Source organism: Silurus aristotelis (genome assembly GCF_946808225.1).
Source record: "Silurus aristotelis genome assembly, chromosome: 10".
NCBI lineage: Eukaryota > Metazoa > Chordata > Actinopteri > Siluriformes > Siluridae > Silurus > Silurus aristotelis.
The window spans coordinates 16,387,800-16,405,960 of NC_139583.1; the positions used below are offsets into that span (position 1 = coordinate 16,387,800).

Here is an 18,161-nt window from a genome sequence, read left to right on the forward strand (position 1 = left end):
TCAATAATTAAAAAAAAGTTAAAGTGCTAAAGTTTCTTTTCCAAAAATTTATGTAAGCAGGTCTTGGGTTAAAAAGAGAAACTCGTGATTTATTGAGTCTTTCATAGATCCTCCTTGGGACTGCAACATCAGAATCAGTGAGGAAACTCTGAGTAGAATAAGAAAGAATCAAGACTATTATGAAAATGATTCACAAAAAACTAACACTATGCTAAAAATAAATTCTTAAGTGGTCATGGATACACAATGAGACAGCTAAAATAAATTATTGCAACTATTAAATTTTGCTAATTAATTGTTTTTTTCTAACCATTTCTGGGGATGCAGGAAGACACAGCTCTCCAGAACTCGGGCTTACACTTGAGCTGTAAGATGAGCCTTGTTTCATGGCCTCTAGCACATTTTTAAGAGATGATACAATCCCAGGAAGCTCTACAAGAAAAAAAAAGTCACAAGCAATTTAGGGCAGTACAAAGTTTGGGTTGTTCTACATCTTCAGTTTATAATCTTAATAAAATGCTTTTTTTTGGTGCTAAAATAGGACTTCTAGCTAAATCTGCAAATTGGTTGCAGTTGGTACAGGTTTTAAAAAAGTAAATAACTAAAGACAAAAAAATGCTCAATACAAAACAAAAATCATATAGATGTATGGTCATGTGGAAAATAAAGTTATTAAATGTTTAATTAAAACAGCATGCTATTGTAACATAGCTGTTATTACAGATCCATGATGACTTTAAAAAATTAAAAACCAAAATACTTAAATAGTTTTAACTGGCCAAACAGACACAATGTAACCTACAATTGTTACAATGTAGAGCTATTTCTACCTGATACTACCCTTAGTTGGTGTAACCCAGGGGTGATCGCTGGCTTCTGGTCTGCTGTCATTAAGAAAGCGGACTTTAGAGGTGAATCACTGACGCCACGTGCTTGTTTGTTTTTAAACAAGATGCTGCACAAAGAGTGCTATATATTATTTAAAATGTATTATTTATTTAATTATATTTATTAATTTATATATTTATATTTATTTTCTTCAGCACATTTTTTATATTAAGTTCAGTAGCTATTATTTTACATGGCCAATTTTGGTTTGTTTTTATCCAGTATCCAAAACTATCAGTTAATAAATCGGCTATCAGGAAGTATGATCCAACCTAGCGATCGGTATCCATAAAATCCATTGTTGGTCGACCTTTAGTTAAAATAGCCTAATTATTTGTTAAATTCACCGTTTTAGGTTAGCAGTTTCTCTGTGCATTTACTTGAGGCCTCATACCAGCTTCAGTTAAATATTTTTGTCTCCTATCACAATAGTCAAAATTAAATTTGGAAGGAATTGTTACAGTGACCAATGACTTACTTATTGTAAGCATAGGAGTAAGTATAAGCATAAGTGTACAATCTTAAAAATTGTAAACCTATGCTTTAACAAATAAACAACAATTTTATTAAAAAAATTACTTACACTTAACATAACTCACAGGTTGGATTACCAATACAAAAGCTAGAATGAGTGGATGAATAATTTTGTAATAAAAATAAGAGAATAATTTTGTAACACAAAAAAAAAAAAAAATTACTGTTGGTTGACCGGCTTGAAACATTAAATATGTATGTTTCAGGTTTACTCTTATAATTCCTGTCAACTTACCTTTCAAAGCTTTGACAACATTGTCATCAAGCACTACATGGGTTTTCAGGGGAGATGTCCCCTGCAGCAGGCTGTTCTCAAATTCCGTTCTTGCGTCGTTGTTGTCATTGTCATCGTTGTCTTCTTGTTCGCTTTTACTATCCAGAACAGCCTGTGTGAGTTACATTGGATAAAAGGTTAGAATACCAGTACACCACCGATTACAGTGCATCCGGGAAGTTTTGACAGCAGGGCTGTAACGATTCCTTGAGTAATTTGATTACAAAGATTAATTTGCCTCAATGCTTCATTTAGTCCATTTAACTAAACACAGAGCACTGTGTTCCCATGGACCATTACTACTGACTCACCACCTGCTAAACTCTGGAGCGCTCTGGAAAGGTAACACAGCAGACACTACAAGATAAAAAAAAAAAAATGGAGAAAAAACAGAGAGGGGCGAGGAGAAGACTATTGCCACAGAAAATGACAAAAAGTCTACAAAGTTTGGGATCATTTAAAAATAAAACAAAGGAAACACAGAATTGTGGTGCAACGGATAAAACTCATGGCTCTTTGATAAAACAAAACTCATATTTCCGATCACATTATGGTTTTTGAGTTTTTGGTTCAGCCAAAAATTGAAGGAGACAAATCTAATTTGCTTGCAATTTATAATAAAAAAAGTTACAGCAAGAAAATGCTCCCATACATGCGATTTGAATGATGCAGGAGGATTTTCAAGTTCTTCTGCTTCTCCACTAGCTGCTGTTGTTGACTTATTAACAAGTCCCGTTCACATGAACACATGACTGCTCTGTGTAATTCATTAAAAAGCAATATCGTCAGAAAAAAAAAGTATTTTATTCTGCGATCGTCAAAAATTTGTGATCCGTACAGATCAGGAATCAACTGTTAGCCATTACACCCCTATTAGTTATATACAGCATGTTCAAAAAAGTCCCTCCGCTGTGGTCTGTAGAAGAGGTTATGGAGCACATATTTTAAGATGGCAAAAAAATACCTAGATTTAGTTTGTGGAAAATCTTAAGCAGCTTTTCACACTGTGCAAGATTTAATAGATACATGAATGAGAATATTGAATTTCATTAAACAAGTAGTTTCCCATGGCTTACTGTACTTGACACTGTGGAGGGACTTTTTCAACTGTATTTGTATTTTGATTTAATATGGCAAGTAAATGCACTAAATGGGTTTCATTTTCACCAACAATCCTCAATAAACGTAGATTTTTCTAAAAATAAAACCAAATGACTTGTTAATTTTAAGAGACCTGTCTTATTTTCTCTCTCTTATTCAGCATTGGAATAACCATTAGACTACTCAATTACTAAAATAATCAATAGCAGAATCCCTAATTCACAGCACTTTACCCTTTCCACATTTTGTTGTGTTATAGCCTTGTTCCGAAATTGATTAATTGAAACTCAACAAACAATACCCCATAATGACAATGTGAAAGAAGTTTGCTCAAAATCTTGGCAAATGTACAAAAAAAAAAAATCACACATAAATAAGTATTCACAGAATTTGTCCTGACACTCAAAATGAACTCAGGTACATCCTGTTTCTACTGACCATCCATGAAATTCTACAACTTGACTAGTCCACCTGTGGTTTATTGGACATGATTAGGAAAGACACACACCTGTCTATATAAGGTCACACAATTAACAGTGCATGTCAGAGCACAAACTACAGACAAATTGTCTGTAGACCACTAAAACAGGATTGTATCGAGGCACAGATCTGGGGAAGGGGACAGAAAAGGTTCTGCAACATTGAAGGTCCCAGTGAGCACAGTGCCCTGATCATCCTCATGGAAGAAGTTTGGAACCACCAGGACTCATCCTAGAATAAACCACCTGACCAAACTGAGCGATTGTGGAGAAGGACTTTAGTCAGGGAGGTGACCAAGAAACCGATGTTCACTCTAAAAGAGCCCCAGTGTTTCTCTGTGGAGAGAGGAAAACCTTGCAGAAGAACAACCATCTCTGCAGCACTTCACCAATCAGGCTTGTATGCTAGAGTGGACAAACCGTAACCACTCCTCAGTAAAAGGCACATGACAGCCCACCTAAGGTTTGCCAAAAGGCACCTGAAGGGCTCTTAGACCATGAGAAACAAAGATTGAACTCTTTGGCCTAAATGGCAAGCGTCATGTCTGGAGGAAATCAGGCACTGCTCATCACCTGGCCAATACCATTCTTACAGTGAAGCATGATGAAAACCTGCTCTCTGGACCTTTGGGACAATGTTTTTTGTTCCAACAGGACAACAACCCTAAGCACAGAGCCAAGATAACAAAGTGGCTAAAGGAAACTCTGTGAATGTTCTTGAGAGGCCCAGCCAGAGCACAGACTTGAACACGATTTAGGATCTGGAGAGATATAAAAAATAGCTGTGCTCCCCATCCACCCTGATGGAGCTTGAGAGGCAAATAAGAATGGGAGAAACTGCCCAAAAATAGATGCGCCAAGCTTGTAGCATCAAACTCAAAAAGACTTGAGACAAAATGTGAAAAAGTGAAGCGCTGTGAATACTTTCCAGATGCACTGTACATTATATTTGTTTTATATTATTAAACAATAAAGAAACCAAAGGGAATTAAAAAGAATGTATGTTGATCACTCTGGTTTATTTCAAAATATGGTATTTCTAATTGAAATGTCTACTTTGACTCTATGGGTCATGCAAAATTTGTAATATTTACCTCTTTTGCAATGACTTAGGAAAACCATATGTTCATCAATACATGATCAGCAAACAGCAAATATCAGGGTGACAAGCCCACTACATGAATTTAAAGAGGTCATATGAGGCGATATTGTGTTCGGACAAATCACAACACATTGGATCACTAGACAATCAGAGCACACTGCACTTTTTGGAAAAAAAAAGTGTTTTGTAGAAATCAACGTGTTTTAGAAACACAGATCATAAAGAGCTACAATAATAAACAGTATGTGTAAAATAAAGATTTTTAAATATTAAAGCATGCTAAAATGTGCCTAATTGTCAGGGATCCCCCTGCCACGCCTACCTCGGCTGCTGTCAGGGATTCCCCTGCCACGCCTCCCTCGGCCGTTGTCAGAGATCCACCCTGCCACGCCCCCCTCGGTAGCTGTCACGCTGCCTCGTTATCCCTTGCCGGCCATGATTACCGACAGCTGTGGCTCGTTATGGACTAGACTATATAAACTCACGGTCTCGAGTCACAGGCTGTCGGTTCTTGAATTGTCAATGCTGGTCATCTCATGTTCCCGTGGCCGCCAGCCTGCCCGCTGGTTCTGTCGCCAAGACTCTGTTTCCTATGGGCGGATTACTCTTTGCCGTTGTGGCTTTGCTTTCGTTTTCGGACTCTAAGTTTCGTTTTGGATTACTTGTCTCGAGCGGATATTCTTTGGTTGTTTTCTCGCCACGGCAACTGTGAGTGTTTCTTTTGTTGAACTGATCGAATAAACTATGATTGAGTTATTTCCGCTTCCACGTCCTGTCCTTCAGCGTGACACTAATACACATAATAATGATCCTTGTAAATAGCATCATATGGCCACTTTAAACATTTGTTTCCACTCTGTATTAAAAATCTGAAATTTAGAAATCTCCTTGACAGCTAACCTTGCTCTATTAGGTCAGATTTTAAAATCTCTAAAATAGTGGTGGAGGAATCCAAAGTTAGCTTGCCTTTTTTAATGGGAAATAAATCGGAGAGAAATATACCTTTCACATTATTTTATATGATTAAAATAATGCTTACTGCTCTCTTCCTTTATCTTCTCTGTTCTGATTCGTCTCTGTTCTGAAACAAGTCGATTTCAGTGTCCTCTAAGTCATTAGACAATGGAGTGGAAGTAACAGGAGCTGTGTTTTTTTTTCTTCTGTGCAACTGCTGGAGATCTCTTTTAAGTTGGTCTCCCATTGCAACATTAGCTGCCTTTTGAGATACTTGCAGTTGTGGTTGGGATTTTGAGGTACTTGCGACCTAAAAACAGCATGTACAATTACAAAATTAACATTTTATCCCACCCCAGGTAAGTCAAAAAGGAAGGAGAAAAAAGGCAAACAAAATAATGCTGTTAAATAGTACAATAATCCTGAATGGAAGATAAACGTAAACATTTACAGCCTCAATAGGTTTTTTTCCTTGCTGTGTACTGGTCTTCCAGATGTCTTCTCTTTTGAAAGCATCCCTTTTTACAATTAAATCTTTGTACATGTGACACTCACAAAATGAGTTTTGTTGAAATGATTACTTTTATGTCCTTCTACTGCAATGCTTATTTATTTTATCCTGATGCATATAATTTAATGCTAACGAGAGACTTTGAAAAAAACACATGGAGACAAATATTTCATTTAACGGACACAGGGGGGCAGTAACAACGAGCGCCGCGTCACAATTAGCGATGCACAGAGCAAGACGAGCTCATAATTCGAGTGACTGGAGTATGAGCAACAGTTGTCCTGCTTTGCTGATTTCTTTGTATTATTTGTAATATTTTCAGAGCACTCCGATCAGAGGATTATACAAATATATCTGCCAGTGGGGACCTAGTCGGGACCCGCTACAGATTCTTGGGGGCTCGTCCGGGATCCTTCGGCACCACCTAGTGGATCGGGAGCCGAATGATGACAACGCTGACCTGCAATTAGCCCTGTCCAGCAGTGGGGACTGCGATCGTGGACGAGTGGAGGCCTGTGATCTAAAGCCGACTGCACCATCACCGAACCGTGTTGCCAGCCGTGGGGGAGACGAGAAGCCATCATGTCGAGCGGGGGGAGGAAGAGCCTAGTGTGGGACATTAGGAAGAGCCTACTCACCCTGACAGCTGAAGAGCTTCTTCGGGTCGCCAGAGCGGTAAACCCAGTGTTGGACGTGGACCAGTTAGAGCTTGTGGAGAAAGATCAGGAGGAATGCTATGATCACATCAACTCGTTCATGCACAGTAAGCAGTTACTTGAAGCAGAGGATGAGGGAATGGTTCAGTTGTTGATGTTAAAAGACGCTATTGATGATATAGTAAAATGTCGTGATGTTATGTCATTTCAAAATGTAAAGGGTGATTCTGAGTTACATACTGGGCAGGGTGGTGATAAGTTTGACAATTTAGTTGATTTTGCTGAAGGTTCTGTTACTATCCAAACACCCCCTGAACACACCACAGACACACACCCGCAGAGTCGACACACATCCACTTTAGTCACTACTACATCCCCTAGTGGTATTGTCGAACCAGATTTAGGCTTGGCTAAGGTTACAATGTTAAATGTACCTGACACATCGAACACTGACTTGCTTAGGGCGCTCGCTAGCTACGAGGAGCTTAGCAAGAAACTCATAAAGTGTATGCCAGCACATGCTATACCGTTGCAGATGCATATGTCCTCTTCACAGACACAGACGCCCTCATCCTCAGTCCTGTTGAGGCAGCCAGACAGGAACCCCCTGGGTGAGCATGCCCCTCAGTCAGCTCGTGAGGGGATGGTGTCCTTAAGGGAACTCAGTTACCTTCCACGGAGAGAGTTCAAAGTGCAAGGCGGGCAGATTGGTGATCAATCCTCAGATATCAGCTACAATAATGTCTGTAGACAAATTGATGATGGAGTCAAAGAAGGATTCTCCGACTCAGAGATTGTTCGTGGTGTGCTTAAGATAATAAGACCAGGCATATTTAAAGAGATGTTGATAAACAAAGACGACATGGCAGTGATTGAACTCAAGGGATTTCTCCAAACTCATCTAAGAGAAAAAAACAGCACAGAGCTGTTCCAAGAGTTGATGTGTACGAAACAAGATGAAAATGAGACACCACAACAATTTCTCTATCGTTTGATAGGCTTAAAACAACGTATCCTACTGACATCAAAACTGGCTGACACTAACATTAAATACTCTCCAGCTACAGTGCAAGATGTTTTTCTACATACAGTGTACCAAGGCTTTGGACACAAACACACTGACATCCGCAGAGAGCTCAAACCTCTGTTGACAACCAGTGGGGTCACTGATGAGATGATTCTGCGCCATGTGATGAAAATTACCAGTGAAGAAAATGAGAGAATGAAAAGACTTGGTGGACGCAGACAGATGGTAACAAATGCACACAGCGCACAGCTCGAGTCAGATGTGGTAAAGACACCTAGCATAAAGGCAGAGAGTTTAGGGTCCAAGTCAAAGCAGACAAAACCCGATCCTCTGAGCGACCTTACGGCCAAAGTAGAGGAGCTTACCAGACTAGTACAGACTATGCAAAAACAAAACCAACAACAGTTAACACACAATGGGCGTCAGTACAGTCAAAATAGGACACACTTTAAACGTGGAAGGCCCTATGGTTGTCCAAGCTGCGTGGAACAAGACAGACAAGACTGTAAACACTGTTTCACATGTGGGGAAGAAGGACACCGTGCAGCAGGCTGTCTACAGCGTCCAAAGAAACAGGGAAACTCCAACCGGGCACTGGAGAGGGACATCTAGTGGCCGGGTCTAAAAATAAGTCCCAACCAGAAGGTGAGGTCAATGAGGACACAGCACACTTACCCTCACCCTTAACGACAAGCACGCTAACCCACTGTAACCAAGTAGCTCAAGTCCCTCCCCAGTCACCACGTGCAGCTAAAGCTAGAGCAGTTGCTAACCTGATCGGGAAAAAGGCTCTAGTTCAGAGTTATTTAAATGGCTTAGCAGTCACTTCTCTGCTCGACTCTGGGTCCCAAGTCAGCATAGTCAGTCGTGCCTGGAAACAAGAGTACCTACCTGACCTCAATATTCACTCAGTTTCTGAGATCTTAGGAGAGGAGGAACTGAAAGTTATCGCTGCAAACGGTAGTCTCATTCCCTATGATGGGTGGGTAGCTATTACAGTGAACTTGCCAGGGAATTTGGACCCCAACCTGTCCATTAGTGTTCCATTTCTTATCAGCAGCTACCCCATGGATAAACCATTGATTGGTTTTAACGTTTTGGAAATGTTAGTTTGTGGAAAACCAGAGAGACTAGTGCCAATACTTGCTAGCCTTCTTAGCAATGCCATATCTGTTCCCAAAGAAACAGCTGAAGCTCTAGTTAACTTTATTCATACAGCCAAGCCAGTTACGCAGCAGGGACGATTAAGAACAGGTGCCAAGGATATCATGCTCCCAGCTGGTCAAGTGTTGTGGGTGAGGTGTCGTGTTCCGTCGAACATGGATACTTCTACCCAATTAGTGTTGTTCGAGACAGATGAGGACAGCCTACCGTCTGGACAGTGGGATGCAGGGCCAGGCTTGTTTGAAATACAGAACCCAACAAAGCCCTATGTCACCATTCCAGTTGGTAATAACACCAATCATGACATCACAATACACCGAAAAACAGCTCTAGGGACTCTGCAGCTTGTTGAAAATGTTGTGGAGGCAGATATCCTGGACAAAACACAACCTTCAGCGACTGTCAGTCAGGTAACCACCACTCAGGACAGCAACTCAGACCCACCTCTATGGGACCCACCTGTAAACCTCGACCACCTGGAGGAAGAACAGCAAGAGGCTGCTAGAAAGATGCTTCATGAGGAGTCAAACGCCTTTGCGAAGGATGGAAATGACCTTGGCTGTATTCCCAATCTACAAATGGTGATTAACCTCAGCGACGATGTTCCTGTGCAGAGAGCGTACACATCCATTCCCAGACCACTGTTTAAGGAAGTGAAAGATTACATTCAAGATCTTCTTATAAAAGGTTGGATAGTGAAATCGAAGTCCGCCTATTCTGCCCCAGTTGTATGTGTACGAAAGAAGGATGGCACTCTTCGTCTTTGCATAGACTATCGTCTGCTAAATCAAAAAACTGTACCTGACAGACATCCACTGCCGCGAATACAGGATTTGCTAGACACGCTAGGCGGGTACTCAATGTTCAGCATACTGGACCAAGGTAAAGCTTACCACCAGGGGTTTGTGGCAAAAGGGTCACGCCATCTCACCGCCTTCATCACTCCCTGGGGTCTTTACGAATGGGTACGAATTCCTTTTGGACTTTCTAATGCACCTGCAGCTTTTCAGAGGAGCATGGAGGAGATGTTGGGTTCCCTAAGAGATGAGTACTGCATCCCGTACCTGGATGACCTACTGTGCTACTCCAGATCTTTCAGTGACCACGTGGAGGTGATTCGCAAGGTCCTCCAAGCACTACAACATCATGGAGTGAAGCTACGGGCAGAAAAGTGTGAGATGTTTCAGAAGGAGGTTCGCTATGTCGGACGCTTGGTGTCGGCTGAGGGAGTTCGAATTGACCCCAAAGATCTAGAGGCAGTGATGGCTCTAAAAACCAAAACGCCCCAAACAGTTGGCGACCTCCGAAGGATTCTTGGCTTCCTGAGCTATTACCGTTCCTACATACAGGATTTCGCTAAAATAGCAAAGCCATTGTATGAGTTGCTCCAAGTTAAGTCCTCCATAACGCAACCCCTTCCACGCCCATGCAAGTCCAAGGGTCCACAGCTCCCGTCCAAAACACCCATCATATGGAAGACTGATCACCAAAGTACCTTGGAAAGGCTTGTCAATATGCTTACCAACCCCCCCAGTCCTTGCATACCCCAACTTCGAGGAGCCATTCGTTCTACACACGGATGCATCAGAGAAAGGGCTCGGAGCAATCCTTTATCAGCGACAGTGCGAAAAAATGCGTGTCATTGGATATGGATCGCGAACTCTGACACCGGCCGAGAGAAACTACCGGCTCCACAGCGGAAAACTCGAGTTCCTTGCTCTCAAGTGGGCAGTGTGCGAGAAATTTAGAGACTACCTCTTCTATGCTCCGCATTTCACCATCTACACTGATAACAATCCGCTGACTTATGTCATGAGCACTGCGAAACTCAATGCAGTTGGACATCGCTGGGTTGGAGAATTGTCAGAGTTCCACTTCAGCATCAAATACAGGCCTGGGAAAAACAATATAGATGCCGACACACTCTCACGTATCCCTCTCGATATCGACAACTATGTGGCAAAATGCACGGAGGAACTGTCTCAGGATGTGCTGCATGCGACTTGGGAAGGGAGTAGAGCGGCCCAGAAGAAGGATGTAGCATGGATAGCTGCACTTTACACCTCCTCTGCTGATGTGCTATCTCAGCCTCATTCACTCTTGCCCGAAATAAGCCGCGAAGAGTTGGCAAAAGCCCAACGTGAGGACCCTGGGATAGGGGAAATAATAACATTGAAAGAGGTAAATAATGTTCTCACAGATGAGGTCAGAAGGTCAGTGAGTGGGCTCACTCGCAAGCTCCTTCATGAGTGGAATCAACTACATTTGGAAAATGGAGTTCTGTACCGCCAAACACCAGAAAGAAAACAGTTAGTCCTACCAACCAAGTACCGGTCAGTTGCTTTAAAACATCTCCATGACAACATGGGACATGTTGGCACAGAACGTGTGCTCCATCTCGCCAGAGAACGTTTCTATTGGCCGCAGATGAAGAGATGCATAGAGGAGTATGTCACAAGAAAATGCAGTTGCATAAAACAGAAGAAACCCACTACCCACATCCGCGCGCCAATGGGTGGTCTGATTTCTGCTTCCCCTCTTGATCTGGTCTGCATAGACTACTTACATCTGGAGAAAAGCAAAGGGGGCTATGAATATATTCTGGTAGTGATAGACCATTTTACCAGGTTTGCTCAGGCTTACCCAACCAAAAATAAATCAGGACAAACGGCAGCTGAACGGATATACAATGATTACATACCTCGTCTGGGTTATCCAAACCGTCTCCACCATGATCAAGGACGCGAGTTTGAGAACAGCCTTTTTCGCACCCTTGGGCGCCTGTCAGGGGTTGGACACTCACGAACATCTCCGTATCACCCACAATGTAATCCTGCTGAGCGGTTTAACCGCACACTGTTGCAAATGTTACGGACACTGACAGACAGAGAAAAGGAGAGATGGAAAGAACATTTGCCGCAAATGATACACGCTTATAACTGTACTCGCCACGAGTCCACCGGATACTCCCCTCATTATCTGATGTATGGGCAACACCCCCGTCTCCCCGTGGATCTCTTGTTTGGATTACTGGATAACACTGAATCAGTGACACACAAAGGATACGTGGATAAATGGTCAAAAAGGATGGCAGAAGCGTACAAGATTGCAAACAAATCTAGCCTGTCATCAAGTGCGAAGAACAAGTCCTACTATGATAAAAAGGTGAGGGGCGTGGTCCTCAAACCAGGAGATCGAGTACTGGTTCGAAACATGGGTGAGCGAGGTGGACCCGGTAAGCTACGCTCATACTGGGAGAAGAGGATCTATGTGGTGAAGGAGCAAATCTCAGATAATCCGGTATATGTCATTCATGCTGAGGGAGACCCAAATGCAAGGAACAGAACGATACACAGGAACTTGCTGCTGTTAGTGAATGACTTGCCTGTTGAGAATCCAGCACAGCCAGCGAACCCTGTTATAACCCCCCATCAGGGGCAAAAACAGCCCAAACGGAGAGTAAACTCTGCTGATAAGGATGAAACATCGGACACTGATGATGAGGATGAATGGACAGGAGGTTATTGGCTGAGAACACCGGCAGTGAGGATGGTAAATGATCAAGTTGGACATACTAGATCCGTGACCTCAGGGAGAGAGCAAAGTCCAGTGTCAAAGTCATCTCCTACAACAGTGCCTGTTCTGACCCCAAAGAAACCAACCATGACCCAGAAAGAATGTCCAGATACATTACTGACTGAGGAAAGAGAATCGATGGACACATACTTACCAGATGGACGAGAGACACCGGAAAGAGACTATACAAACACGGGTGAAACAAACCTACCTGAAAGTGAGCACAAACGAAACAACACTGAAAAAGAGGATAGGCAAAGTTTGATGGATAGAGAAGTGGAATTAGTAGGAGAGGAATCACAGGCAAAGGAACAACCTAATGTCATTTATCCCCCTCCGCCAGGAGAGGATGAGCAAAATGAACATGATGAACAAGTACAGGAGAAAAGACTAAGTTACCCCTCTATGACGACTTGGCCTGCAGAAGGTACTCACAGAGAGGTTAGGAGGTCTGCCAGGGAGAGAAGGCCGAAGCCAGTGTTCACTTATGAATCATTGGGCCAACCTTCAACACAGACACATGTAGATTCTATTTCCTCACAGATTACCTCACTTCCCCTAACATGCATGCCACACATAGCCAGACAGTTTATTCTGCCTATGCCTTACGTACCACAGATGTACAGGCCTTACACATATTACATGCCGGTCACCACACAAGTTTATTAGGAAAAAAAAAAAAGAGTTTTTTTTTTTGTTGTTGTGACAAATGTTGGGAGCCATTTTTGTTTGTCGGGGTGGATGTGACACTCACAAAATGAGTTTTGTTGAAATGATTACTTTTATGTCCTTCTACTGCAATGCTTATTTATTTTATCCTGATGCATATAATTTAATGCTAACGAGAGACTTTGAAAAAAACACATGGAGACAAATATTTCATTTAACGGACACAGGGGGGCAGTAACAACGAGCGCCGCGTCACAATTAGCGATGCACAGAGCAAGACGAGCTCATAATTCGAGTGACTGGAGTATGAGCAACAGTTGTCCTGCTTTGCTGATTTCTTTGTATTATTTGTAATATTTTCAGAGCACTCCGATCAGAGGATTATACAAATATATCTGCCAGTGGGGACCTAGTCGGGACCCGCTACATACACATCTGCAATTACAAATGTATATAAAAGGCATTATAGTTGTCAGACTGGGCTAAATGAACATAAACACCAATTAAAAGTATATTCCACCCAAAAGAAGATTCCGTCATCCTTTATTTGCCCTCATGTCAATACAACCTTTATGCATTTATTTATTCTCATGAACACAATCATTATATTTAGATAATTTTTTTTTTTGTCTAAACAATTTAATTTAATTGAAGCTAAGAGGTTACAAAACGACTTGACATGGGAAGAGAGGCATCCACATTTTTTGGAAAATTTACAATAAAAAATCCCTGGATGTTATATTGTACATTCCATAAAACCGATCTCAACATTAATGCTTAACCAGGACAAGTTAATTTGTTTGAAATGGCAACTGAAAGAGTACTCATGACGTGCCTGATTAAAAGGTTTTTATGTAATTCTATTTTGTATAAATTATTATACATAATTGTAATGTTATATTCATAATGGTTTTCACGCTAACAAGGCCGTGTCCATTTAGCCTAAATCTGCCCTGGTAAAATTTAAACAAATGAGCTCAACAGCACCCACACAAAATAAAAAAATTTAAAATAAATAAAAAAGTTAAATTTTTTTTTTTTTTTTTAAACATTACACGAGCAACAATGGTGGTCAGTTATGCTATATAGCAATTTTATAGCCGTTAACTTAAAATAAAAAAAAATGCATACATGCACTATACACATAGAAATTCTTTTTTCTAAAACCAGTGTGAACTTTAAGTTGGATTTACTAATGTTTATCAATCATAAACCTACCACCAAGAAGGAGTATTTTTGCTGGCAGTATCTTTGCCTGTCCATGTCTGCTTCGATTTGGCAGACGAACCTCTATGTAGCCATCTTCAGTGTTAAGTTGTTCGTGGGATTTGACCTGGTATTCCACTCGTCTGTGCGCTCTTAAAATTGTATTTAAAACTGTAATAAAACAAAGCAAATTTGGGAAATGACATGATTTCTGCTCAAATATCGAATTTGATGCCCGCTCAATATTGCCCTTTTCACTTATTAAACCTTGAGTTTTGTGGGCGGGGCTAAGGTGGAGGAAAAAGTACCTCACTACACATCACGAGCTGCCCTTCAGGTTGCCTACTAACATGGCAAACGTTAGTAAATGCACATACTTGTACACGGACCTGACACATAACATGGCTCTGTTTACTGCTACCTTTCTGTTTATACTGTTGCACTTATGACAGCTGCAGAAAAGGAGACGACACAAACAGTTTTCTTTATGTTTAGTGTCTGGTCGTTAGCTAGCAGTTAGCTAAATTACACGCCAGCGTTGAATGATATACCAATTCTGTTGTTGCCCAATTTCTGAGTAGGTACGCATGCATGATAATTTTTAGACACTTAAGCAAACCTATAAAAAAAAAAAAAAGTTTCCATAACTTTACCTGATATAAATAGTGCGCTGCAAACGCAAGCATTTTTTATAATCGTTTCAGTCCAGTCCACTCGTTTTCCTTGTGTTTAAGCACAAGCTGTCATTGTTTTTTTTTTTTATTATTATTTATCTGGCAGTGGCAGCAGGTATGCGATAACATTTAAAATGAGATCCTGTACTCCATCGATTCAGGCACCAACATGATGACATCTGCATTCCTTGTGAATCAACTCTGTGCTGGTTTGTATTGGCCACCGTCGGCACTAAAAGGGTCTATGACAGGTAGTTTCATATGCCAGCATGTGATTGGACAATTACCTGCCGATTTGAAAATCTTGGCTCTGATTGGTGAATTAATTGAATTCATTGACTGAACCGTGACAGTTACAGTAGTTTAAACAAAAAAAAGAAGTATGAATAGGTCATGATTGCCATTGTGACAAAATGAATAAATGCTAATTTTATCTGGAGTCAAAACATAGTGAGATTCAAAGAACTACAGAACATTGATGCTTCAAGAAGCTGAATAAAAATAATGAGGTAATACTTAATTTCCTTTTTTTTTTTTTTAGGCAAAATTAAGCAAAATGTGGTTTTTTTTCCCAGTGTTTAAAGACTGTAGCCACCTGTTAATCTGCAGTAAATACTATATATAACTACTTCTTGACTGTGTATAATCCTGCCATGTATTGCAACATAACGCACTTGCACTGCTATACACAGGATGTGAAAAATGTTTGTCATCTTCTTTCAGGAGAAGGAAAACACTGGTAAATTACTGAATATTCAGTGTTACAGTAAATTGATTATTGGAACATAGAGTCAGAATCAGAATCAGGTTTATTGGCCAAGTGTGTTGACACACACAAGGAATTTGGTTCCAGCTGTTAGTGACTCTCAAAAGTACAGACATAAATAAAACCTATACATGACAAAACAGACAAGACAAGACAAAAACAGACTATACAAGACAATACAGACAATGTGAGACAGTATAGACCTTGTGGGTATTAAATAGGGATACAGATCAGTAATGTACATAAAGTGTGAGAGTGCATGGTAGTGCAAATGACAGTATTGTGTGTCAGGTATGATTAGAGAGTTACTATAAAACTTTGTACAGTATATAGCAGCCATACTGTGTGCAACTTATACAGATGATGTGATGACTGACAGTTCTGTGCAGTACTTATAGATATGAGCAGGGAATATAATTATGGTCAGTTGTTAGTGAGGCTGATTGCTTGGGGAAAGAAACTGTTCCTGTGTCTGGCAGTTTTGGTGAACAAAGTTCTGTAGCGCCTGCCAGAAGGGAGGAGCTGGAAGATGTTGTGACCAGGGTGTGAAGGGTCATTAATGATTTTTTCTGCCCGGTTTCTGGTTCTTGTTTGGTACAAGTCCTGGAGAGTGGGCAGAGGAACACCAATGATTTTTTCTGCTGTTTTAACTATTTTCTGCAGTCTGTTTCTGTCCTGTTTTGTTGCTGCTCCAAACCAGATGGTGATTGATGAGCACAGGACAGATTCAATGATTGCAGTGTAGAACTGCATCAACAGCTCCTGTGGCAGACTGTACTTCCTTAGCTGGCATAAAAAGTACATCCTCTGCTGGGCCTTTTTCAGAATCGAGTTTATGTTGCATTCCCATTTCAGGTCTTGGGAAATGGTAGTGCCCAGAAACTTGAAGTTCTCCACAGATGACACAGGGATGTTGGATATTGTGAGGGGAAGTGGTGTTGAAGGGTGTTTCCTAAAGTCCACTATCATCTCCACAGTTTTGAGTGTGTTTAGCTCAAGGTTGTTCTGACTGCACCATAACACCAACTGCTTCACCTCCTGCTCATATGCAGACTCGTCACCATCTTGGATGAGTCCAATGAGCGTGGTGTCATCTGCAAATTTCAGGAGTTTGACAGTTGTGTCACTTGATATGCAGTCATTTGTATAAAGGGAGAATAGCAGTGGGGAAAGGACAAATCCCTGAGGAGCACCAGTGCTGACTGTCCGAATACTGGAGGTAACATCTCCCAGTCTTACCGGTTGTTTTCTGCCTGTCAGGAAGCTGGTGATCCATTGACAGGTGGCAGGGTGTATAGTGAGGTTTAGGAGTTTGGACTGGAGAATTCCTGGAATTATTGTATTAAAAGCCGAACTAAAGTCAACAAACAGAATCCGGGCATATGTTCCTGGGCAGTCAAGGTGTTGTAGAATGTAGTTTAGCCCCATGAGGTGTGATGGTGGCAGACATTGGGCTGGGTTGGATGAGAAGTGTGAAGATATTGTTCTCAAACCTGCAGTAGAAGGTGTTGAGGTTGTCAGCCAGGTCTTTGTTTGCTTCAGTGGGGAGGGGTGGTCTCCTGTAGTTTGTGATATCTTGCAGGCCTTTCCACACTGATGCAGGGTCGTTAGCTGAAAACCTGCTTTTCAGCTTTTCAGAGTAGCATCTTTTGGCTATTCTGATCTCTCTTGTCAGTTGATTCCTGGCCTGCTTGTACAGTGCTTTGTCCTCCCCTCTGTAGGCATCTTCCTTGGCATGTCAAAGTTTTTTCAGTTTGGCTGTGAACCATGGCTTGTTGTTACTGAACTTGCAGAAGGTTTTGGTTGGCACACACATGTCTTCACAAAAACTGATGTAGGATGTCACAGTGTCAGTCAGCTCATCCAGGCTGTCAGTCCCAGCCTCAAAGACACTCCAATCAGTGCAGTCAAAGCAGTCTTGTAGTTCCTGCTTTGCCTCACTGGTCCATCTCTTCACTTTTTTGACTACAGGCTTAACAGATTTTGGTTTCTGCCTGTATTTTGGAATAAGATGAACCAAGCAGTGATCAGAGTTCCCTAAAGCTGCCCGGGTACAGAGCGATATGCGTCCTTAAGAACGGTGTAGCAATGATCCAGTGTGTTTTTCTCTCTTGTCGTTGTTGCCTGTATTTTGGAAGTTCAAGTGTTAGTTTTGCTCTGTTAAAGTCTCCAAGGATAATAAAAAGAGAATCCGGATGTTTTTGCTCCAAGCCGGATATTTGGTTTGCCAGGTTTTGCAGTGCATCACTCACGTTGGCCTGCGGTGGGATGTAAACTCCGGTCAGAATGAATGAGGAAAATTTCCGCGGTGAGTAAAACGGTTTACAGTTTATTACCAGTGATTCCAAGTTTGGGCTGCAGTATTTATCCAGCACTGTGAAATCTGTACACCAACGTTCGTTAATGTAAAAGCAGATTCCGCCGCCTTTCGTTTTGCCCGATAGCTCCGTTACGCGATCCGCTCGGTGTAAGTGGAAGCCAGAGAGAAGTAATCCGCTGTCCGGGATTGAGTGACTGAGCCAAGTTTCAGTAAAACAGAGTGCAGCGGAGCATGCAAAATCTTTGCTTGTTCCGTTGAGA

General features: G+C 41.5%; 3 protein-coding genes and 1 long non-coding RNA gene across 4 annotated transcripts in view; 1 reads left to right on the forward strand and 3 right to left on the reverse strand.

Annotated features, from left to right (window-relative positions):
- LOC310732344 (uncharacterized protein) overlaps window positions 1-18,161 on the forward strand; it is a 337,655-nt gene that overhangs the window by 162,522 nt on the left and 156,972 nt on the right. The window lies entirely within an intron of this gene.
- LOC310732693 (uncharacterized protein) overlaps window positions 1-18,161 on the reverse strand; it is a gene marked incomplete at its 3' end in the record, with an annotated part of 144,252 nt that overhangs the window by 94,939 nt on the left and 31,152 nt on the right. The gene's annotated exons all lie outside the window — the stretch shown is intronic.
- Window positions 1-18,161, reverse strand: part of LOC310732306 (uncharacterized protein) — a 1,052,581-nt gene that overhangs the window by 66,875 nt on the left and 967,545 nt on the right. The window lies entirely within an intron of this gene.
- On the reverse strand, window positions 25-5,525 carry LOC310732251. Its single transcript, XR_014535421.1, has 4 exons — window positions 5,418-5,525; window positions 1,658-1,808; window positions 311-432; window positions 25-148 (listed from the first exon to the last, which is right to left on the reverse strand). It is a non-coding gene; the product is annotated as an uncharacterized lncRNA (long non-coding RNA).